Source organism: Manis javanica, chromosome 1 (genome assembly GCF_040802235.1).
Source record: "Manis javanica isolate MJ-LG chromosome 1, MJ_LKY, whole genome shotgun sequence".
NCBI lineage: Eukaryota > Metazoa > Chordata > Mammalia > Pholidota > Manidae > Manis > Manis javanica.
Genome location: NC_133156.1, coordinates 53,643,070 through 53,666,035, shown reverse-complemented (window position 1 = coordinate 53,666,035; position 22,966 = coordinate 53,643,070). Strand labels below are relative to the sequence as shown.

The following is a 22,966-nucleotide window of genomic DNA, read 5'->3' as shown; positions in this document are numbered from 1 at the left end:
AAAAACAAGAACATCGTGACAGCAGAGCAGGGGGTGGGGAACAACCTCCCTCGTGATCGAGGTGGGCATGGAAATTGAAACTGCTCCCTTTGAAGCATCTGTTAGAAAGTCCAAGATCACCACGTGATTGCAATACAGTTCCCATTAAGCACCAACTGAATGCAGAGCTCTGTTTTCTGTGAGAATGTCAATAAATCAGCTGGTGTCTCGGAAGTTTCCAAGTTGTTTTTTTTTTTTTAAACGCTGGCTCATCCTCTTTGCTGACTACCCATCAGCCCTTGGGCAGTTTACTTAAACTTTCTGACCCAGTTTCATCCTCAGTAATAATATTTCCAATCTCACTGAGATAGTGTGAGGGTTTAAATGAAATCACATTTGTTAAGTGACTTGCACACAGTAAGTACATGGTCAACAAACAGTAGGTCTTATTATCAGAGAGATATAAAAATATCTTCCCATCAGGTTGGAGTGAGACTAAATCATATAACATGCCTTCACTCTAGGGAGGGCACTGGACCCCCATCTTAGTGAGGTTTCAGCTGATGACAGATCCCTTTTTCCTTCTGCCCCTGGATTCTGAGATGACTGGTTCTGGTCCTCCTGGGTGCTGGTTAGTGAGGCTAAATATGCTCACATGACATCTGTTCATTCCATTCCACAAATACTTCCTTTAACCTTGTGCATGTCTCTGGCTCAGCGCCTGCAGAGGTACAGAAGAATGAAATTAAGATAAGTACTCCTGTTTTTCTGTTGTTGTTTTTAGCAATTTTTCTGTGCCAGGCACTAAGCTGAGCACTTTATACATACTGAATTCTCAGGGCAACTCTTCCAGGTCAATGCCATTAAAACCTCAGTTTTACAGATGGGGAAACTAAGGCTCAGAAGGTTTGAATATGTTGACCAAGTGCACACATAGCTAGTAGGCAGCAGAGTCCAGGCTCAGTCCCAGGCCTGAATCTCCCAAAGGCCCTGACTATCTCACTATGCACAAGCTCCCAGAGGGAGAAAAATCCTCAGCTGGAGATGGAAATTTATTCAGGCATAAAAGTATATGAACAGCACAAGGCAGTGAGATGATTAAATGCCAGAGGAGAGGTTGGTAATCAAAGTTCAACAGTTCTAGGCTGGGAGGGCATCTCCAAGGGGCTTCCTAGAAGGTGGGGGTGCAGAGTAGCCCTAGACCTTGGGAAAGGAGAGAAGCAGGGTGTAGGGAAGGCAGGTGACCAAAGGCACAGAGGACTTGGCCAGGGATGGGCATAGTTCAGTGAGAGGCCAGCTGGCCAAGCTCAAGGTGTGCTTTGGAGAGCAAAAGGAGGAATAGCCAGTTGGCAAAGTCCGGCTACGTAGGATGTCATAATTTCCAGAATGATAAATTCCTTGGCCTGCTGAAGTAACTGCTCACCCAGGTGCAGCACTACCTGGAGGATTCCCACATGCCATGCGTTGGGCCTGGTCAGCAGGTATACCTGTTGTTGGAAAGGAAGGCAGTTTCCCTAGAATAAGCGGGCATGACCTCTCTTGCCCACTGGCTTCAACCTTAGCTCTCCTAAGGAGGGAATGACTGTCCCTTTGCGTTTGGAGGATTCCACTAGGAAGGCCACATACTGATGGTCATTAAAGCAAACTCAGAGATGGTACAGTTTTTCTTCAAGTCAGTCTGGCAATATATATCAAGAGGATAAAACTATATACCCTTCGATCCCACAATTTTACCACTAGGAATTAATTCTAGGAAAATGATCATGGAGGTGTGCAAAACTGTGTGTGCAAGGATGGTCTTTGTAACATCACTTACAAACATAAGAATCAGAAATGCCCCAACTAGTCAATAACAAGGATGTGGTTAAAAGATGACACATGCATACAAAGGAATACTACACTGCCATTTAAGTCAGGGGGGTCTCGTCAGACTTAAGTGAAAAAGTTGAATTGTTAAACAGTAATGTAGTATGATCCCATCTTAAAAGTACATTGCTCCAGTTCATTCCCTTATTAAATAGTGTTCTGTGTGGCAGGCAGTTGACTGGAGACTGGGGATGTAGAGGGAAACAAGTTCAGTGCATTGTGTGGGGTAAGTCAGGTAATGAACATATAGATCTGGGAATAAAGGTAATTTCTGACACTTAGTACAGTGCCGTGATGAAAATATAAGACGGGCTAGTTTAGAGTGGGTGAGGGGGAAGAATAATCTGAGGAGGTGACATTTCCATTGCAACCTGCATATTCCATGAGGCTCTCGGGAGGAGCATTCCAGGCAGAGGGTGAAGACCTCGAGGGACGATGCAGTTGGAGGATTAGAAAAAAATAAAGGAAGAGAAATAACGTGTGAGTAGGGAGAGAAGAGGCAGAACAGAGGCATCCACAGGCCAATAATTAACATAGAGGCGAGGCCCAGGTAAGGTGTTTATAAGGAGGTTGGATTTTATTCTATGTGCAGTGGAAAGCTACTGGATTTTAAGTCAGGTAATGATTATGTTTACATTTATGTTACATTTACATAACCAAAAGGTTCACCAGTGGATTACCAGAGATCATCAATGGGTAGTGGGTAATGAGCAATTATTATTTATTTCTATGTGCTTTCCTGCAACCCCTAAATGTTTGTAATTCGAAAACAACAATAATTTCTGTTTTCAAAAACTCCCCAGAGAGCAGTGTGAACGAACGGCTACCACTGCCGTTGCACTCCAATGCAGAAAGGCTTTGCCTACATTCTCTCATTGGATTTTTATAATAACCCTGTGAGTTAAGTCAGACCATTTTAATTGGCTCCATTTTGTAGGTGAAGAAATTGGGGTTGGAAGGGGCAAAGAGACTCCAGCAGAAAACAGCAGAACTGAGACCAGAATCAAGGTTGTATAGCCCTTGCACAGGTTCCTGGGTTTTCCTCCCAGCCGGTCCCACCAGTGATCTGCCCTACTTCTACCCAGATATCCGGAGGCCCCAGGAAGAGGCCCACAGGATCACTCCCCTGCCTGCCCGTGGGAGGTCAAGGATGGCCGCAGGTGGCGAGTGCAAGAGCATGTGTGTGCCACAAGAGGGGCCTTCCTCAGTCGTACATGCTCAATAAGCATCTGCTGAATGAATGAAATAACTCACTTTCAGGAAAATGCCACTTTTAGGAGGTGGTTTTACTAACTTTTTTATTCAGTAGCTATGTGATCTTAGGTTAATTTATCTACTCGCCAAGCCCCACTTTTTCCTCTGTAAAACAGAGATAAGGTCTGTGCTCATTCACCTCTATGAAGTGTAAGTTGGGGGCAGGCCCTGGAGCCAGACTGCCTGGGCTTGAATCTGCTTGACCCTAGGCTGGCTGTGACCTCAGCGAGCTACTTAGCCTCTTAATATCTCAGTTTTCTCATCTGTAAAGTGGGGGTGATACTATTTGCCTCAGAGGGTTGTTGTTAGGAATAAATGAAAGCAGAAAGTGCGTTGAAGAGGTCTTGGCACATAGTATGTGCTCCTTAAATGTCAGATATTAGCATTAGCATCAGAGGGCTGTTGAAAGGATTAAGTGGTAGGCAGCCAGAAGCCCATGAAGGGGTCAGCATGAGGTGCCTGTAAGTAGTAGCTGCTGCCACGACCTGTCTGCCACCATTACTGCCATTATTACTACTTCAGTGGTGTCTCATGGGAAACATACATAAACTTACTGTGCATCTTTTTGTTTAGAAAGGAGACCCTCTACCCACCAGGAGGGTCCTTTGCCAAGTTAAGCAGTAGATCTACTCTGGGTCATCTCAAGAGGTTTCTGTCTGTTCAAAGTCACATGAAGAATTTCCTGGCATTTCCAGCATCTCTGTCTCTAATTCATTTAAGGAGCCTCCTTTTACATTTCAAGCTTGACATTTGCTTAATGGCAGGAATGGAGCCTGCTCTGGAGAGCATCTGACTTCCACCCGCCTTCCAACTTTCACTGTGTGAGGACCACCAACAATTTTGCAACAGCTGCGTACCACTTGGTCTAGTCTTTCCCTCCTATTTTTCTTAAACTTGTTTCACATTTACAACTTAAATACATTTATTCAAAAGGGAAACTTGCTCATTACCATAAATGGAAAGCCGCTACCACCTGCCACAAATAGAAGAGACCCATAAAAAGAAATGCTGTGAAAATAAAGCAATATTACAGGATTGTCGAGAAATAGCATTACCCATTGAAGACTCGGGGTTTGGGGCCTCTTTGATTTCCATTTAAAAGGGAGATTTGAAGAGGTGTTCAGGTTTCTGTTAGTACCAGAGCGAGACTGTCTTCTTGGTGTAAGAAGGATTGAAAGATAATTTGAGAGGGAAAAAGCCTCCAACCCTATGAGTCAATGTTTTTATTTCCTTGTCTGTTCACCTTCTAGAATGTTCTCCTGTCTGCCAGGGGCAAGGGGCCCTCCTTTTATGTGATTCAGTTCTTTATTGAGAAAAGCTAAGGAGAAAACAGCCCACCCTCTCTACTTCTCACCTATTAGATCATTTTAGGAAGGTTCTCTCCTATCTCTGAAATGAGGGAACTGAATGGGAGAACCATTCTTCTCTGAGGAGTTCCAAGCCCTCAAAGCCTGTGAAGTTTCATCTGAGAGAGTGCTTGGCTGCACATCGATGTTTTCTCACCGGCTGACGGAGCAAGAGTGGAATCTATCCAGAGGACAGCCCTGTGGAATGGTTTGGGTCACTCAGTCCCCATGAGGAACAAAGATGGGAGATTCATGGCATATCCACAGATAAATTCACATTTCCCAGAGTGGATTTCCTGCTTGGTGAACTGAGCACAAGGCTGTGCCTAACCTGAAAAAAGGAAGGAGCCCAAACCTCTCTCTGCTCAGCCTAGACCCTAGGAAGAAAAGACCAAATAACTCACCACCTGTGAGTTCCATCCCCTCTTTCAGCAGCCCCCCGCAGATGTTTCCTTTAGCAGGAACACTGGGAGCAGTGGCTGAGGCACTAATTTATCCCTGTTTTCATGTCTCCTCTCTGCTTCTAAATCAGCTGGGATCTGATATACATGTGCAGCAGCCAGAATTCTTAGCCTGACATTCAGAATCCTCTCCAGTCTGGCTCCCATCTACATTTCTCGCCCTGACTGCTGGGACACCCTTCCTTGAATCTTCTGCTTCTGACAGGCTGGTTACCTGGCACAGAGCAGGCATGCAGAAATGTTGTTGAGTGAAAGAAGATGCCTTATGTTGGGCCGCTTGAACAGTTCACTGCAACATGTGTTTCCTGAGCTTCAGGGACCAATGGTGCTCAAAGACTTCCTGTACGCCAGGCCCTCCTAGGGTGACCATTGTCCGGATTTGCTGGGGACTATCCTGGTTTTAACACCAAAAATCCATGTCCCAGGAAACCCCCGGGACAAAGGCAGTTTGGAACAATGGGTCACCCGACTAGGTTAGGCCCATATGCTTTATCTTCATGGGACTTCCCACAGAGGGGGAGAGGATAACATTTAAACAAATTATCCCACAAAGAAATGATTTGTTACAAACCACGGCAAGTGCAAAGGAGAAGCCAGCCTTGAGCTGAGCATTGTGAGTATGAGGTGGAAAAAGCTTCTGCTGGCCCTGGAGAAGCTCCTGGTTGCTAGGAGAGAGAGGGACACACAACTTATTTAATATAAAATGGCAAGTGCAATGAATCAGAAATCTGCACTCTCTTATCCCTGTATATACTGCACTGTTTCTATTTTAATTGGAGGTTCAAGCATCAGAAACCCACTCTGGTGAGTTAAATAGATGTACTGTGCATTGAAAGGGCAGTAGGAAGGAAAAGCTGGAAAACTAGGCCTGGGAAGAGTAAGAAACAATCGCTTCTTAGGGAGTTGAATAAGTAAGAAAACAATGCCAGAACAAAGGACATGTCTTGTTCCATGGTCATTAGAAAAATCGACTTTAACCATTCTCTGCCTTTGGGTGTCCAATATTCTAATCCCAGAAAGAAAGAATCTGATAGCCAAGCTTAGGTCTCGCACCAGCCCCTTGGCTTCTGGGGGACACCATGTCAAGACATTCCACTGATATTTTGTGCCGTGGAGCTTGGGGGCTAGATGGTAGCCGGCGGGAACTGGAGGGGCCGCGATGCTGGGAAGATGAAAGTCTCAGCTGCTTCCTATCTCCTCCTCAAGCAACAGCACAGACATTGCCTTTCCTGGGCCTCTGGCACTGTGGCCACCGCCCTCAGATGCCTCTGTGCTTGCCTTCCGTACAGAATATTCTGTTACCACAGACAGCCCCATGCTGACAGCTGCCTTCCCAGGCACAAGTGTCTTATCCAGCCTTCCTGACTGTCAACCCTGTGGAGCGGGCACTGTGTCCTCGGGCACAGCTGGTACAATGCCTGGCGCAGAGAAGAAACTTTGTAAGTGTTGTCGAGCACTTTCTAGAGAGCCCATCGTCACGATGCCTGCCCTCCTTCCCCTGCCCCCCGGCCAAACCAGTCTCTTTCCTGCTCCTCACTCAGCCCACCTGCTATTTCTTCCATTCATGTCACCTGCTTTGCTGATCTCATGCTGAGTGGTTCTCAGCCTGGGGTGATTTTGCCCTCCAGGGACGTTGGGCAATATCTGGAGACAGATTCTGGTTGCCACACCAGAGAGGGGGCTGCTACTGGCATCTCACAGATAGAGGTCAGAGATGCTGCTAAATGTCCTGTATGCACAGCCAGTACCCAGACCCATTACAATTACTGTGCCCCAAATGCCTGCAGTGATCCCCAAATGCCTGAGAAACCCCCTGGCATGACTGAATGCTTCTCCACTCAAGGCCCTTTGCTCCAGCAGGCCTTCCCTGACCGTCAGCCATTTCTTCCTCTTATGCACCCTATTGTAATTTTTTTTGGTGGCATTTTATCACTCCCTAAAAGAACCATGTCTGTTGATTCACTGGCTTGTACTAGAAGGTCAGCCCTTTGAGAGTGGGCCCCTGTGAGCCTTGCTCCCTGCTGGCTGTGCAGCTTGGAGAGCATAGCAGCACCTGGCACAGTATGGGCTGCTCGATAAAAATGTGTCCTGTGAACATTTAATAAAGGAGAGTGGCCGCCACACGCCAAATATCAGAGGTTGGAATGCTCAGCTGCACAGCTCAGCTCCTCTCAGGCTGGCCGCCTTTGTGTGTAGTGTATTTTTATTTCCCCAGCCAGTTCAGATTCAGCCTCTGTTGTCTGCAGGCTGTGTGGCCTTTGGCAAGTTTCTCAGCCTCCTGGGTCTCAGTTCCTGCATCCATAGAGTGGGGCTGTTATTATTAGCCTCATCCTCACTGAGACATAATGGGGATGACATAAATTAATTCACAAAACACTTAAGAAAATGCCTGACTCAGAAGGGCATCAGTAAATGTCATCTCTCCTCCCCCTCCTCCCTGTGATTTGGCTGGGATCGGCAGTGAGGATGACAGAATGGGCTCTGGGGCCCCACCAGGTGATTAGGGGATTCACAGAGCTCGCAAGGCTAAAGCTCTCCCCGTTTGGTTTTGCCAGCTCTTGCTCCATCCGTGAAATAAACCGGATGAAGCCTTTATCTATCTCTTGTTTTGAGAAGGAGGCTAGCAGAGATGGTGGATTTAATGTGGCAGATGGTGCTGTCCTTGAATTATGAAACCAAAGGAGGAAATTAAAGTGCTCCGTTGTGACAGATATGGCCAGCAGGGGTAGAGGGCAGAGGGTGGGGTGGAAAGGAGGGCAGAGGAGGTGTTTTATCAACCGGGCAATGGCTGTTCTTGAAGGTAGCTAGTGTCCTAGAATAAGACAATTTTATAGCCTAAAATTATTTTAAGCCATCTCTTTCATTGCTTATAAGCAAATGAAGCCGAGAGAAGAAAAATACCCACCAAGGTCACAGCAGAGCAACCCACACCTTGATTCCCTGAACAGGACTATTTTTGGTGCCCAGGCCAAGGCCAGTGGCAGACCATCCCGTGCATCTTGACTTTGGGCACTTCTGTTCTGCAGAGGACTCCTCAGGACACGGGCCCAGCGCTTCTTCCCAGCGCATCAGGGAGAGTGCAAGCCAGAGCCCCAAAGTCACCTGTTTGGGTCCGGACCCCAGCAAACAGGGGCAAATTTCTTACCCTCCAGGAACCTCAGGTCCCTTATCTGTGAAATGAGGTTAATAATAGGCCCAAGCTCACAGGGTCACTATGAGAATTTGATGAGTTATCACATGAAATACTTAGCCCTGGGCTTGGCACATTTTAAGTGCTCAATAAAATGTTCCTATTGCTGCCCTGGACTCCACATCAAGGTCTAACCCCTAGGCTGTAAACCCCTCAGAGGCCATGTCTGTCCATGGGACATCTTTTGGTCTCTGCGCCTTGCACAGCACACTTGCTGGGGGCTCTGTTTGTAGTGGCTGAAGACTGACCAGCACCCTTAGGGACACCCATTTCTCAGTTGGCACCATGAAGCGCCAGGGAATGCTGCCATCAATGCATGTGACTCTTTGTCACTAGATTAGACTTTAATCCTAAATGGATAAAGCAGCCCTTGCGTCCAGCGGGAAAGCAGCCTCGTGGTAAGGGCTGTTTGTTTTCCCAGCCTTCCTCTGTAGAGCAGCACCTGTCCCCAACTATGCTGAGGCTATTTGCATTTAAATTGGTTTTCTCTCATTACAGAAATCTCTCAGGTCAGCTGGAATTTCCATTTTCCTCAGAATCAGTTTGGAAGCTCCATTTCTTGCTTGAGGGTCCCTCAAGCCCTACACCCTCCTGCTGACAGTGAGATGTGGTCACGTACTATCATCGTGGAGACCAGATAGCCAGAAAAAGTCGCCCCAATTCCATACAAGCTTGGCACGTTTCTCTCAGGAGAAGGTGGGGGAGGAGGGCAGGAGCAGGAGAATTCTGGCCCCTGCAGGTGCAGGAAAGAGAGCCCGTGGTAGTTCAGCTTCAAGATCTAGGCCTCATTTTCTCATTTATTAAAAAAAGAAAAAAATCAACTAAGTACAATGCTAGGTTCTTGGAATGCAGAGATAAATAAGACACAGTTTCTGCCCTCCAAGAGCTCCCTGTCTAGTAAAGGAGATAGTGCTCATCAGAAACCAGGCACACACACACACACACACACACACTAATGTGTTACAGCATTCACCAAATAGCCAGGTATCTTTCTAAGCTATATATATATATATATACTATATCAATATATTCATTTCATCTTCATGATAAGCCACAAGTGCCATCATTATCACTATTTCCAGAAGAGGAAACTGAGGCACAGAGCTATTAAATCACTTGCCCAAGGTTCTTGCTAATAAACTGTAGATACAGACCTGAACCCAGGCAGTGTGCATCCAGAGCCTGTTATTTTTTTTGTGCTGTAACTGCACCTGACAAAGAGTGATGCACTCTTGTGTTTTCTAGCCTAATTCATCTTTCAAAAAGTGCTGGTCAAGATCCACCACACTGATTTCCTGACCCATGTATGGACTATGAACCATGGTCTGTGAAGACTGAACTGAACCATACAAGGAGTGCCCAAGGCTGCCTGGCAGAATCAGAAGAGGGACGAGGGAGGAGTTGCTCGTGATGGATGTGAGGGAAGCCTAGGAATTTTCCTGATGAACAGAGGAAGAGTAGAGTATCTCATGGAGGACAAACTGTGCCAATCCCCAAAGAATGAACAAGTGTATGAACAAGGTCTAGGTCTAGGGAACCCCAAGTTGTAGGATAGTGCTCAGATGTGACTGTCATGTACGTGGGCTCTGCCCTGAGAGCAGCAGGAAGCCATGGAGGGGTTGGGTAGGAGAAGGACATAGCCTGTTGGAAAGATCACTCTAGCTCTAGTGTAGAGGGCCGCCTGCATAGGGAGGCAAAGAGACATAAAATCAATAGATGCAATCAATAGGTATAAGAGCTATAATTGATTGGGTAATCAAGAGGGTTAGGTGGGTTTTTTCTGGGCAGAGACCCTCCTGCTGCTCACCAATGTGTGTCATGGAGCTGCATCTACCGAGAGAAGATATTTTTATCTAACTCACCCAGATGCCTTACAGCGTGGTGGTGACCCTGGTGTGTGATAGTCAAGAGGGGCAGGGACAGGGCTGACCTAAGGCAGTGGCATTTGAAGAGGAGATCGGGAGCCAAATGTAGGAAATACAGTGGGACACAGTAATCTGGTCTTGCTAATCACCCCAATGTCAGGAGCTGAAGGAGAACAAAGAGATGGGATGGTGCTCAGGATGTGGTTTTTAGCTCAACCAGATCATCCTTTAATCCTCTTCAATCTAATACCAGGGGTTGGTAAACTGTTTCTGTACATACCCAGACAGAAAATATCTTAGACTTTGCAAGCCCTATGGCCTCTTCTGGAACTACTCAATCTGCCATTATATAATGTGAAAGCAGCCATAGACAATATGTAAGCGAATGGGCATGGCTGTGTTCCCATAAAACATTATTTTAAAAAACAGGCTATGAGCTGAATTTGACCCAAAGGTTGTCATTTGCTGACCTGTGCTCTGGACCATGAGGTGGCCCAAGCACCAAGTAGACTGACAACTGGGTGGGGTGGTTAAATGGGAGAAAGGCTCACACTGTGAGGCTCACACGTCATCAGGTATGGATAGGCCATATATCTCTCCTTGAATGATGCCCACCTGACCATGAAAAGACTTATCCGCAATTGCACAGTAATTCCAGTGTCTAAGCCTAGGAGCCCAGCTCTGGCAGGATGGAGGCAGATGCTCATTCCAGAAGCTTAGTCTCTGTTACAGTCACAGTGGAAGTCCTGGTCTGATATTTCCATTGGGTACAAATGCAACACAATAAGAAAAGTAGCTCACCTTCATTGAACACTCACTCTGCACTAAGTCCAGGGCTTTACTTGAGTGATCTCTCTTAATGTTGATAAGACCCTCCTGAGGCAGATACGTACTACTATGTATCCCCATTTTACAGATGAGGAGACCAAGATACAAAGAGGTCCAATATCTCTGGGGCTAGAATCAGGCAGTCTAATCCCAAACCCTGGGCCCCCAACCACTCTCCCAAACCGATGCCACAAGCCCACATGGGTGCCCACAGTTGTTATGGCAAATTCACATGTTAGCTCTAAAACACAGCTGGAGCTGGTCTAGCACTTGGCTATCTTCTGCCCTCAGGCCAGCGTGGCACTGTTATTAGAGACAAGCAGTGCAGAGGAGATAAACCCAACTGCTTCAAAACCACACCAACCCCAGCAAACAGGCACATCTTTCCAGGATCTCTGTCACTGAGCAGAATGGTTCTCCGAAGTGGGTCCAAATGAAGTGAATATACTGATATCTGAAGGTACTGCATCTGAGGGGATGGGACAGAAAATGAGAAGAGACAGAAATCTCCATGTGTTCACTCTGCAAACATCCACTGAGAGCTCTATGCTCTCCCCAGCCTGCCTTCCTGGAGGGCACTGGCCGGGAAGGAGCCAGGCACAGCACAGACCACTCGAATGCTTTGGGTGTCATGCACAAGGGGGTACATCCAGGGTGCACTGGAGTGGTGAACAGGCACATCTATCTTAGTCTGGGCAGAGACACTTGGAGCCCAGCCCAGATGATGTCGGGGGCTGGAGCAGAGTGGTGCTGAGGGATATACCAGGGGAGGGAGGAGCATTTCCCAAGGCAAGGGGGTTGAGGTCATGCTGGAGTGAGGAGATCATATCAAAGGGATGCAGTTGGAGGGACCCGGGACAGTCCTGGGGATATCGACCCCAAACAGTCAGCCCAAACCACTTTGGGTTGAAGGCTGCCTGTTCTCAGCAACTCTCTGCAGCTAGAATGGCGTCTGAGTTCTAGATGAAATGCAAAGTTCTTGCCAAGAACATGGTGATGCCAGGAACACTCTGCTGATGCTACATCTTGAAATAGTAAAAACAAATGATAGTGAATTGCTCCTATCATGCTGCCCGTTTCACCCTGCACTCTCCGAGGCTTTATCTTGCTTATACTCCCTGAAAGTTGGAAAGTGGGTAGATATTAATAGTGCCATCACCCCTGTTGTATTATTAAAAATATTAACAGTGCTTATTTTGGGAGCCCTCACAGTGGCTCCCAAAGCAGTAGGGTAAGTGCTTTATACACATAGAATATTTTATTTCATAGAGAAGCAACCTCTATAAAGTCCCAGAGAGGTATAATAACTTGCTCAAGGTCATACACTAGGGAAAGAATGGAGCCAGGACCCAAACCTGTGTTTGCCTGACCTCTGAGCCCAGAGTCCTCCCACTGGGCCTCTCTGCCTTGACATCATATGATTTAAGGACTTTGTGGATTCCTGGAACATTTTCATCTATTACTATATTTGCCCCTCCAAAGAACCTTCTGAATTTAAGAGGTAATGAACCTTGATTCAGAGAGGTAGTGTCCTCCCCAAGGTCACACAGCTTTTGAGTGGGCCAACTGGAAACTCAAATGGAGGTCTTAACATTCCAAAGCTGAAGCTCTTATCTCCTTTACCACAAGTCCACAGCAGAGAAGACACACAGCTAATGCTCCACCCTGCTATGATTCTTTACAAAAAAACCCAAAAAACCAAAACTCATGTTCTCCTAATCTCTACACTGGCAGGTATTCATTAGACAATTAAAAGGCAAATATCAAGGGGAGCAGAACGTGCAGATCACAGCCAAAATGACATCATGAGGAGCAGGTTGTGCCAAGCAAATCTAATTTCCTCTGACAGAGTGGCAGGCTGCGAGATAAGACTGCACTGACGTTGTTTCTCCGATCCTGAAGGACAAGTTAGATCAGCTCCACGGAAACAACCAGCGGGCAGGGAGAGACAGGTCACACCACACCCGCTCCCAGAGGCACACACATGGACTCAAACACTGACGCACACACTCACACTGGCACACTGAAACACAAAGACAGATAAACACCTGCAGAAAGACATATATATCAAAAGGCACACACACACACACAAATCTACCCACATTCCCCCCAACTCAGGCATACATATAGTCTCACACACACACACACACACACACACACACACACACATATAGACATACAGAGACACACAGGGATATACAGACACACGGACAGACAAATAAATACACAGACACACAGACACATCCAGACACACCTGCCTGCCTCCCTGTCACATGATGACATGCAAACACACAGATGGCGTTTACATGCACACATGCACGCACAGACACACATGTTCATTCATAGACACACATACACACACCAAGACACACTCAGCACCTCACTTCCAGGTGCCCACTCTTCTCAAACCTCCTCTTCTGTTGCCCTGAAATTACATCCTTTCTAAATTGGAGGCTGAAAAATGAGTACCTCTAGTGTCTGTGCATATCCTCGACCTTGCCTAGCCTCATGTCTTCATCCAGAAGTTTGAGACATACCCTGACAGCTGCGTGTTGTCAAGAAAGGACACAGACTTTGGAGTCAGGCTGGTCTGTGTTCCAACTGAGGCTCTGCCACCATTAGATGTGGAGACCTGGCCAGGCCTCTTCACCTGTCTGAGCCTCTGCAGGAGGGGCTGACAGTCCCTGTGATGAGCCTACTGGTCTGGAGCCCCTTGAATCTCTGGCATTCAGCAAGGACCTGTCTATGTTCAGTATTTTAGTTACTGTAATGTCTGTCTCACGAGGCAGGAGGGCGTGCTGGGGACAGAGGCCTTGTCTATCTCCACGTAAATCAGTCCCCAGAGCCCAGCAGGGCCTGCCAGGCACAAAGTAGGTGCTTGGCCCATATTTTTGAAATGACTCAGACAAGCTGATATATCCTTAGTGTTTAGCACAAGCCTGGTACAAAGTCTGTGCTCAAGTACAATTAAAAGTGTGTTGAAAAAAGAGACATGGAAGTGTAACCACAACTGTGGACCAAGTTGTACCTATACGCTGGGCACGTTTCTTACTTCATTCCTTCCTCTCCACAACACAGGCATTCATTTGTAGACAAGGAGTCTGAGATCCAAAAAAGTTAAATAATTTATCCAAGGTTACCCTGCTTCCTGGAGCAGCAATTCAAAACCAGGAATATGATTACTAAATACATGCTCAAACCTAACAACTACAGACTTCATGAATAAATATTTTCCCCTAGTGACACAGTTCAACTGCTGACTTCTCCAGCCAATTCTGCTTTATCCAGGTGTGAAATAACGCTTTAAAATGAGTCATCATATCCTCTTCAATCCCAGGTTGACTTCTCAGTGTCCAGCATCTGCCGGGGCACCTTCCATATGGGCATGGTGTTGCATTTTAATCATACCACAGTCCCAAAGCCCCTAATGTTTGAGTTTCTCTTTGGTCGCTCTCAGCTAACATCCACCTATCTCTCTATCATCTATCTATCTATCACCTGACTATTTTCCATTTGAGGCCCATTCTGACCCCACATGTTTTTCTTCTGTGTGTGTGTAAGCCACACAGCCCCATTCCAAATCTGTCTGATCTGTTTTCCTCTCTCTTGCTTTGGTACAATTGTGAGTTTAAAACCCAACCAACCTGTAGGCCAATTAAGCTACTTTTCATAACAGCTCCATCTGGCAGCAATTGACAGTGCCTGGCTGAGCCTTCTGCAGATCCTGAAAGGTTCCTACACTTGCACCCCCCGTGTTTCTGCGTACCTCAGACGTGCTCAGATCCCCCTCCTTCACCTCCACCCTGCAGCTCAGTTTCCTTGAAAAAGGAGGGTTTGTGAAGAATCTCTGACTCTGTCCAGGGAAGGCAGAATGGATACAGCCACAGGACACAGAGGCCACAGTTATCCCTTCCCATAAAGTAAAATAAAAATAGTGTCCAAAGATAGTGGCCACCTGGCAGGCCGGGGATGGGGCAGGTGGCAGTGACTTGTCAGGCACACCAAGCAGCCACTCCCCCCCTGTGAGCAGACTCCACGCTCACTCACAGCTTTGCAGGAGAAAAAGCAGGAGAACAGAGGCATCAGAGGGTGAGGGAGGCTCTATTTCTGATAGCTTGAACCTGCACATGACACAGGAGGCTTTTAAGACTTTTAAAAAAATCACTCTCTTACTCCCCAAATGGGACACCCTCATACATATATATATATATATAAACCCTCAGCAGCTGCATGAAGTTGTGCCATTAGCTGTTCACTTCCCGGGACTGAACTTGGTCCTCTCCTGGAGCTGTTTGGTGGGTGGGAAGGGAGGGGGCTAACACAGTAAGGACAGCTACTGTGTGTTAGGAACCAGGCCAGGCACTTCACAGAAGTCAGCTCCCTGATCAATCAGTTTCTGACTGTCCTTGTTTTAGAGATACTAAAAGGGACATTCAGAGAGGGGAGGTGACTTCCTCAACATGGGCAGAAAGGCTGGGATTCAGGTCTGTTTGGTTCCAAAGGCTACATTCTTCCCGTGTGTCCCCATTACCTCCCAAATGTTTTACGGTCCTACAAACATGCTGTTAGACCTACCACACCTTGTCTGCTTTGGGATCACAAATCAATGTCCTTGCAAAAGCACCAATGCCAATACAGTGGTTGAGCCAGCAAAAATGTAATGTTTCCTGGAAAACTGGTCTACTTCATTGAAAGATTGACATTTAGGATGCAGCATGCATCTCCTAGGAAGAGGGGTCAGCATGAAGACCAGAAGTCCAGAGGGTAGTGGAGCAGAAAGCCAGCAAGCAGCTGGGTCCCAGAGGGAGTGCCGAGCGCCTGAGAAAGAGCCCCTGGATCGCTCTTCTTCTGTGAGTCCTAATGTCTGTATTTGTTTGGGCCACAGTCGGCTGCATTTTATGATCATCTGCTGTTGAAACCCCCTAGTATGCCATAGTGCATAGTAACTCCTGAAAAGTCCTGAAGTGCTAAGGCAGGTTGCCCCTTCACATGCTTCTGATGTGAGCTCTCTGCTCCAGAGCCTCCTGCTGAGGTTCAGAACCAGAGAACCAAGAGGTGCCTTACCTGCAGAATCCTAACTCCAAACTGGACTTCAGACCAAACTAACTCTCATCTCCTCTCCAATCTTTTTCTCTTGGGGTCACCATCCTGTGGGCTCAGTAACTGGCAGCCCCACAGGTTGTGGACCCTCCTGAACCCTCAGTTCTCCAGACACCCACATCCCTGCAGCAGCCAAGTCCATCCAGATGGCCCTCCAGTCTCCTGAGACCCTGTTCCCTGAGCTCCACCCCATCTCCCCACTGCAGCCCCGCCTTTCCTGGCCTGGGCGGCTGCACCAGGCCCCTCACTGGCACCCCAGCTCCAGCCTATCCCCCACCCAGGCTCAGAAAGCACATTCTAAAGCACAAAGCCAGCCGTATCACTGGGTGCTTAAAAATCCTCCCATGGATCTACATTTCCTGAAGATAAATTCCAAATGCCTCACCCTGACATCCAAGACCTTCGCTTACTAGATGCCTGTTTATTTCTCCAAACTTATCTGAGCTATTCCCCGAGGCACACCTGAGTTCCCTTCAAACAGGCACAGGGCAGGTATGCAGAGGCTCATCGCCATACCCCGCCGCCTTGAACAGGCTCTTCTTGTGGCTGGACTGCCCTTCCTTGCATATCTAACTCCAGTCATGCTTCAGCTCAGCTCTTGCCTCCCAGACCCACCCACTCCTTGACAGCGAGCCCAGATGGGGTGCCCCCTCTGGGCCTCCACACCCCCCAGTGTCCCTTATCACCTGGGTAAGGAGGTTTCCCTGGCTTTTGCGCTTCTAAGGCCAGACTGTCCGGAGATGGGGAAGAACTCGCAGCTTAGCCAAAAACTTTCATAGAATGACAGCATGAGCAAAGCAAACACCAGATAAATGGCCCCCAGGGTGATGTGGAAAAGGGCCAGTGGGGGAAGTGTCAGGAATGTTCCCTGGTCAGGTGTGGGACAGAGGCATACTCCCAGAGGGCAGTCTGTGGGGTCTCAGAACAGAAGGGAAGAGGGAGCCCCAGAGACACAGGAAGACCCCAAAGATCAGAAATGGCCACATGGCACATCTAAGCAATTGGGGGTTTAGACATTTCTTGGAGCTTCCCACAATCCTATGAAACATAAGAAATAATATAATGACTCCTGTCAACTCCAGTTGTCACAGAAATAAGAGTCACCTGACCTGGGACAAACTGCAGACACGTACAAGGGACAGCTTCATGGTGACCTGCACTGGCCAATGACTCAGAATGATAAATGCCACCAACAGGTGACAATCAAGACTAGGTAGTCTTCCTCCCATCACCTTTGTACACCAAACATAGACGCAGTCTCTGGGGAAAGGGAGGGGTGCATCAACTTTGACAGAGGTGCCACCTGCCCCAGTCAAGTGGAGGCTCAAAACAGAAATTGAACTCAGATATAATAGAGAAGTTTATATTTGCCCCACATGTGAGTTTATGGACTGAAGATCATACCCATTGCAAATAAAGAATGAACACAGATGATAAAAGCAATTTGACCAGAGAAACACATGCGTTTAGAGCTGGAACCTTGCCTGAAATATGGGTCTCTTTCCTTTTAACTGCTAGGGCAGCCCAGCATGACTTGAAAAAATCTGTGAACCAGATCCAAAGTCTGTTTGAAGAGAAGAGTCACTGCTAACGGGTCCTAACGCAGAACACAAGAAGCCATGTAAGAATGAAAGTTGAAAGGTCAGGGCCCAGGCATCTGCTTGAAGGTAAGCTTTTGAAGCTACTCAGTGCTGAGTCATGTTTCAGGCACCCCTTCTTCCCATAACTCAGAAGAAGGGTGGTCAGGAATGCCTTCTCTACAAAAATGAGACTGGAGATGAAATCTGAAAATAAATCAGATTAGAGAGAGAGAGAATAGTTACCAGGCAGACAGAACTGTAAGTGCAGTGCAAAGGCCCTGTGGTAGGAAGGTGCTAGATTTGTTCATGGAAGGAAATAGGCCCCTATGTCTGAACTCTGAGTGAAGGTGAGAGTAGAGAGTAGATGAAGCAGGTCATTGATTGGTGCTTCTAAAATGCCTCCTGCACCACCACCCTTGAGTTTGGGCTGGACCTAATGACTTATTTCTAACAAATAGAATAAAACAGCAATTGGATGCCGCTTCTGAGATTAGGTTATAAGAGCCTTCCTCTCTCATACCCCATCTCTTGCTTTCTTGTCTTGCTCTGATGAAGAGAGCTACCATGTTGCAAGCTGCCCTATGGAGAACCCCATGTGGCAAGAAACTGAGGGGGCCTTCAGCTAACAGCTAGTGAGGAGCTGAATCCTGTTAACAGCTGCATAAGTGGGCTCAGGACCAGATCCACCCTAAGCTGAACCTTGAGATTCTTGCTGCCCCAGCTGATTACTTGATTGTAGCCTCATGAGAGACCCTGAGCCAGAGGACCCAGATTCCCAACCCACCGAAACTATGACATAAATGAGCCTGTGTTGTTTTCTAAGCCACTAAGTTTGGGGTAATTTGTTGTGCAGCAATAGATAACTAATGCAGCTGATAAGGTAAGCAGGTGAGAGAGAAAAACAGAATATTTTAAATTTTGGTGGTTATCTTCCTTTGGGTTTTAAGCTGCTGCATTGTAAGTTTTCAACCTGCGCTCTATGTGTAATCCATCTGAGCTTCTGATTCTGAATCTTTCTGATTCACAGAATCTATGTACCATCTAAAGTTGGATATAAGCTGATTTTTTATTTACTAACTTCAACATGGTAGCAGTGGGAGGATGGATGGGATAGGAACTAACCACTGCTGACAACTTTTAAGCAGCAGGTCCTTGCAAAATATTTTGCCTTGTGCATCTTACTGATCTTTAAGGGAATCAAGGCCCCTTGAGAGGTGCAGAAAGTAACTCGCCCGAAGACACCCAGCCAGCAACAGGTGCAGCCAGCATCTGACTGCATCTCTGCATTTGAGGTCAGCTGCCTACCACAGCCCTCTGACATCACTCTAACCAGTGGCCTTTCCAGATACAGCTGGTCCTCTGGGTGAAAACCAGTAGTACAGAAGGTAGAAACAGCTAAATGTTTTCCTGTTCCTGGGGAAATATTACTGATGTTGGCCCGGCAGACCGTCCCAGTGAAACTAAAGAAGCTGTGGCACTGGCGATGGTAGGGACAACATTCTCCTATTTTTCCTTACCAGTAGAACCCCTTAATTATGGGGGGTGTCCACTCACCCAGTACATTTCCCAGTCTCCTTTGCTGTAACAGGGGGTGGCCAAAAAGCTGTAAGTGGACATCATTGTGTGAAGCTAATGGTCACTTTTTTTAAAAGTGCTGACTCATCTGAGAGGTGCACCCTTTTGCACATCTCCTTTCCCTTCCATGCCTGGAATGTGGGCATGATGGCTGAGGCTGTGGCAACATCTTGTAGTCATGCAATGACCTTGATGATGGAAGCCACTCCTCTAAAGATAGCAGAACACAAAGATAGAAGGAGCCTTGGCTCCTGGGAGGTGATAACCAGGGAGCCAGCCCTTGACTATTTGCATCAGAACTTCTTTCATATGAAAGAAAAGTAACTCCTTATCTTGTTTAAGCCACCATTACCCAGGTTTTCTGTTACAGGTAGCTGATACAAGTCCTAAGTGATATACTTGCATTCTTAGTAAGGTATTTAAGCAGGATTTTAGGGTGTCATTTTTAAATTTCCAGGGACCCAGACTCTCAAGGGAAGATTTTCCCTTACTCTTTTCTTTATTAAAAAGTTATTCCTATACCCTCCAGAGAAAAGGGGTCTAAAATTTCCTATGCACATACTTAACCCCTACCCTGTTTTCAACTCGTGCTATCTGCACTCACCTCAGAGTGTGCTTGTGCGAAGGGATTACCATCCCAATTTACAGATAAGGAAATGGGAATTTGGACAGATTCTATCACTGTCCAGAGAGCACAGCTAGGATTTGAACCCAGACCTGTCAGGCCCAATAACTTATACTTTTTCTGTTGTTTTCCCACTGCCTCCTGGCTCTAGAACTCTGAGTTCCAGTTCAGGCAGAAGGTGGGGACAGTTGGACCATTCTGGGGGCCCTGGATCTGGGTGTCTGGCCTCATTCAAATCTGCCTACTGCAGCCACTGGCCAGTCTTCTCCATTGCAAGGTGACTAAAGCAGACAGCCCAGCTGTCTCTCTCCCTAACTCACTGCCATCCTGTTAACGGGCCATCTGGCCCTCATCTCTGTGATTCTCTGAGTGTCCTTCCTCAACAACCCTCTTAAAGGGACAGAGGCCCTCCTTGGTTTCAGTAAAGGACCCCCATTCCTAAAACAATACATCCCCAACCTTTACCAGAGCGAGCCTGACAAACAAAAGGCCAGAAGAGCAGGGATTTCTGGTAGCAACACAAGTCTATTTCTAACCCTGGATTACAGTGTCTGAAAGGATTACCTGTTCCAACAAACGCATTCCCAGCCCCTGGCAGAAATGCGATCAGAACAGCCTGACTCCTCAGCAGGTGCCGAATGTTCTCCACTGCAACTTGCTTTATCCTGTTTGAAACTCCTCTGACTGTCCCAGGAGAAGCTGGAAATACCCTCTTTCTAGGAGCTGGTGGAAAATTAACCCACATTAGGAGAGAGCTAGATGATACTGAATTGGGGACAGGAAGGCCCATTTGAAAGAAAAAAATGTTCTTTGTAACCAGGACAAAGCTAAACATGCCTTCTCTCCATTGGTCCAAATCTATGCCAGCCTCCCACTGGCATCTGTAGGTGTGCTGAGAGCAAAATGGATTTCTATAGAGACTGTCGCCATGGCACTAGGGGCCTTATTCTTCTATTTCAAGAGGGAAAATAATCAAAAGGTCAAAGGAAGAAAACCTACCAAAGGCCTTTCCAAACTACAAATATTTATCAGTGCTTCGGTATGTGCCTTGCCTGGTACTACCTTAATTGCTGGCCATAGCAAGATGGGCTGAGAAAAACCTGTATTGCAACCCTAGGGTTACTGACAACCGGGATCTGATCTCTGTCACAACAGCCTTGAAAGGGCAATAGTATGATCCCTATCTTGTCAGCTGGGGAAAAAGTGAAGTTTAAGTAACTTGCCCAAATACATGTGGGAGTTGGAATCAGGCATTGGTTCTGGACCAGGCTGAATCCCAGTTGGAAGGGGAGGGTCCAAGCAGAGGGGGCTCGGAATACCAGAGCAAGGACCGCTCACAGACACATGGGGTGAGTTAGGGAGACAGCAAGGCTGTTGAGGTAGCAGGGACTAAGGAGAGTCTCTTGCCTGCTGTTGGCTTGAGGGGCAAGGAAAGGAAACAGTGTCACCAGCCCAGTGGGGTCTATGAGCAAGGAAGGGGCCCCAGGCTCGAAGCAGGTCGGGGAGAGCAAGATAGCGGGGGTGGCAAATGGAAAATTACTAGTACAAGCCCACCTACGGACCACACCTGGGTCATGGTGTCCCCTCTGGGGGTGCCTAGTGGAAGGGGGAGACTTTCCTGGAAGGACTGGCAACTACTCGGCTAATTCTGGGTGGCAAACCCCAAACCTAGTAGCTGACACTACCTAGGATTTTTTCCTGGCTTATGAATCTGAGGATAAATTGTGCCCCTGCTGGGGTTGTCTGGGCTTGGCTCTAGGCTACAGGTTGAGCTGAGTCTGTACCATGGGCTCCTCACCCCTTGTAGACCAGGAGACATCATTTTCCCATCTCGCATAACAGGAGCACAGAAGACCCATTTAGGCCTCCACTCACCCACGTCCCATTGTCAGCACAAGCCTCTTGACCAAGTTCAATAAGAGCACTATGGAGAGGTAAACTCCAACCACTCCACCAAGAGGCACCAAAAACTCATGAGGTGAAGGTTATGATGCATAAACCTGTTCTATGGGAACAAAGTATCAGAAGCAATATTCCAATCTACCATATTCCTAAAGGAAAATAAAAATGCTAATACCAAAAGAGGAATAGATGTAGGTTAAAAACCAGTGTCTACCACAGTCATGTCACACAACATTTGCTTGGACAAGTTGGAGAAGTTAGTGGGGAGGGAAGGTGAGAATGTGTTTGCTCAGGCCAGATCTGAAAGAGTGCTGATTGGGGAGATGGTAGAGGCTTGAGGGGGGCTGGTGTCCAGTGGAGACTTCAGGTCTCTGAACTCAACAGCGTCCTATCCAACACCTTTCTGAATGCCACAATAACCAAGTTCAGGGAAATTACAAACTTGGGGGTCATTGCCCAACTCTGGGTCCTGAAACACTTGGAACCCTAAAGTACTGTGAAAGGCATGGGTGAGAGACTGACCCCAATCACATGACATTCATAGGGGCAGCTGCGTGTCTTGCCCATTGAGGCTCGAAACTTGACCACATGGGCAAAAGATCTGGAGATTTCACTTAGTTCTGCACTTCTAAGTATAACCCCTCTCCTAGCCTCAGTTGCTTCATCTGCAAAATAGGCTAATAAGTCCTTCATTGGAGAGATGTAGTGAAGGTCCAAAGCAACACTGTATGCGAACTGAGCTGGAATCTAGAAGGTGCTCACTGTATACTGACTGGTGCCTGTTCTTTTGCCTTAGTAATAGCAAATGTGCCCATCACCCAGAGATTCTAGCTGACTCAAAGATCGTGCCACACTGAGTGTGCCTAGCAGGGAAGCTGACAGAGCAAATGCTCCTATGGAAGGTGAGAAGGCTGCCCATCCTACACTTCAGCCCTCACCTGCAGCAGCCCACTTGACTTGAGGCAACTTTCATAAAAGCGGTCTTTGATAACGGGTGTCATATCCAGTAAGAGCCACAGGAAAAGGAAGGGAACTCAACAGCCTTCCTACCAAGAAGTTGAAGGCATAAGGGATCTTGAGGGAGGAGAGATCATCATGTCAAATATTTCCTAGAGCTGTGTTGAAAGGAGTGACTTCCATATCTGGAATGTTGTTTGCAATGTTGGACCGGCACTGGAGGCTGCTGGATGCAAAGAGCAGGCTGGAGACGGGGCTCAGAGTAGGGAAGGACTTTCTGAACCCAGCGCAGTTGCCTAAGTTTGGAATGCACTGCCTTATCGTAGGGCTTGGGTCACGCACACCTTGTACAAACCCTGGCTCAGCTGCTTGCTCCCTGGGTGACCTTGGACAAACACTTCTACTTCTCTGGGTTTCTTCCTAGGTCAGAGTTTTGAT

The 22,966-nt window shown here is 47.2% G+C and overlaps 1 long non-coding RNA gene across 1 annotated transcript in view; it reads right to left on the bottom strand.

The window, feature by feature from the left end:
* Positions 1-22,966, bottom strand: part of LOC140848506 (uncharacterized) — a 113,009-nt gene continuing 90,043 nt past the window's right edge. The window contains exon 3 of the long non-coding RNA XR_012129525.1: positions 1-700. This is a non-coding gene — a long non-coding RNA (uncharacterized lncRNA). The remainder of the gene's footprint in view (positions 701-22,966) is intronic.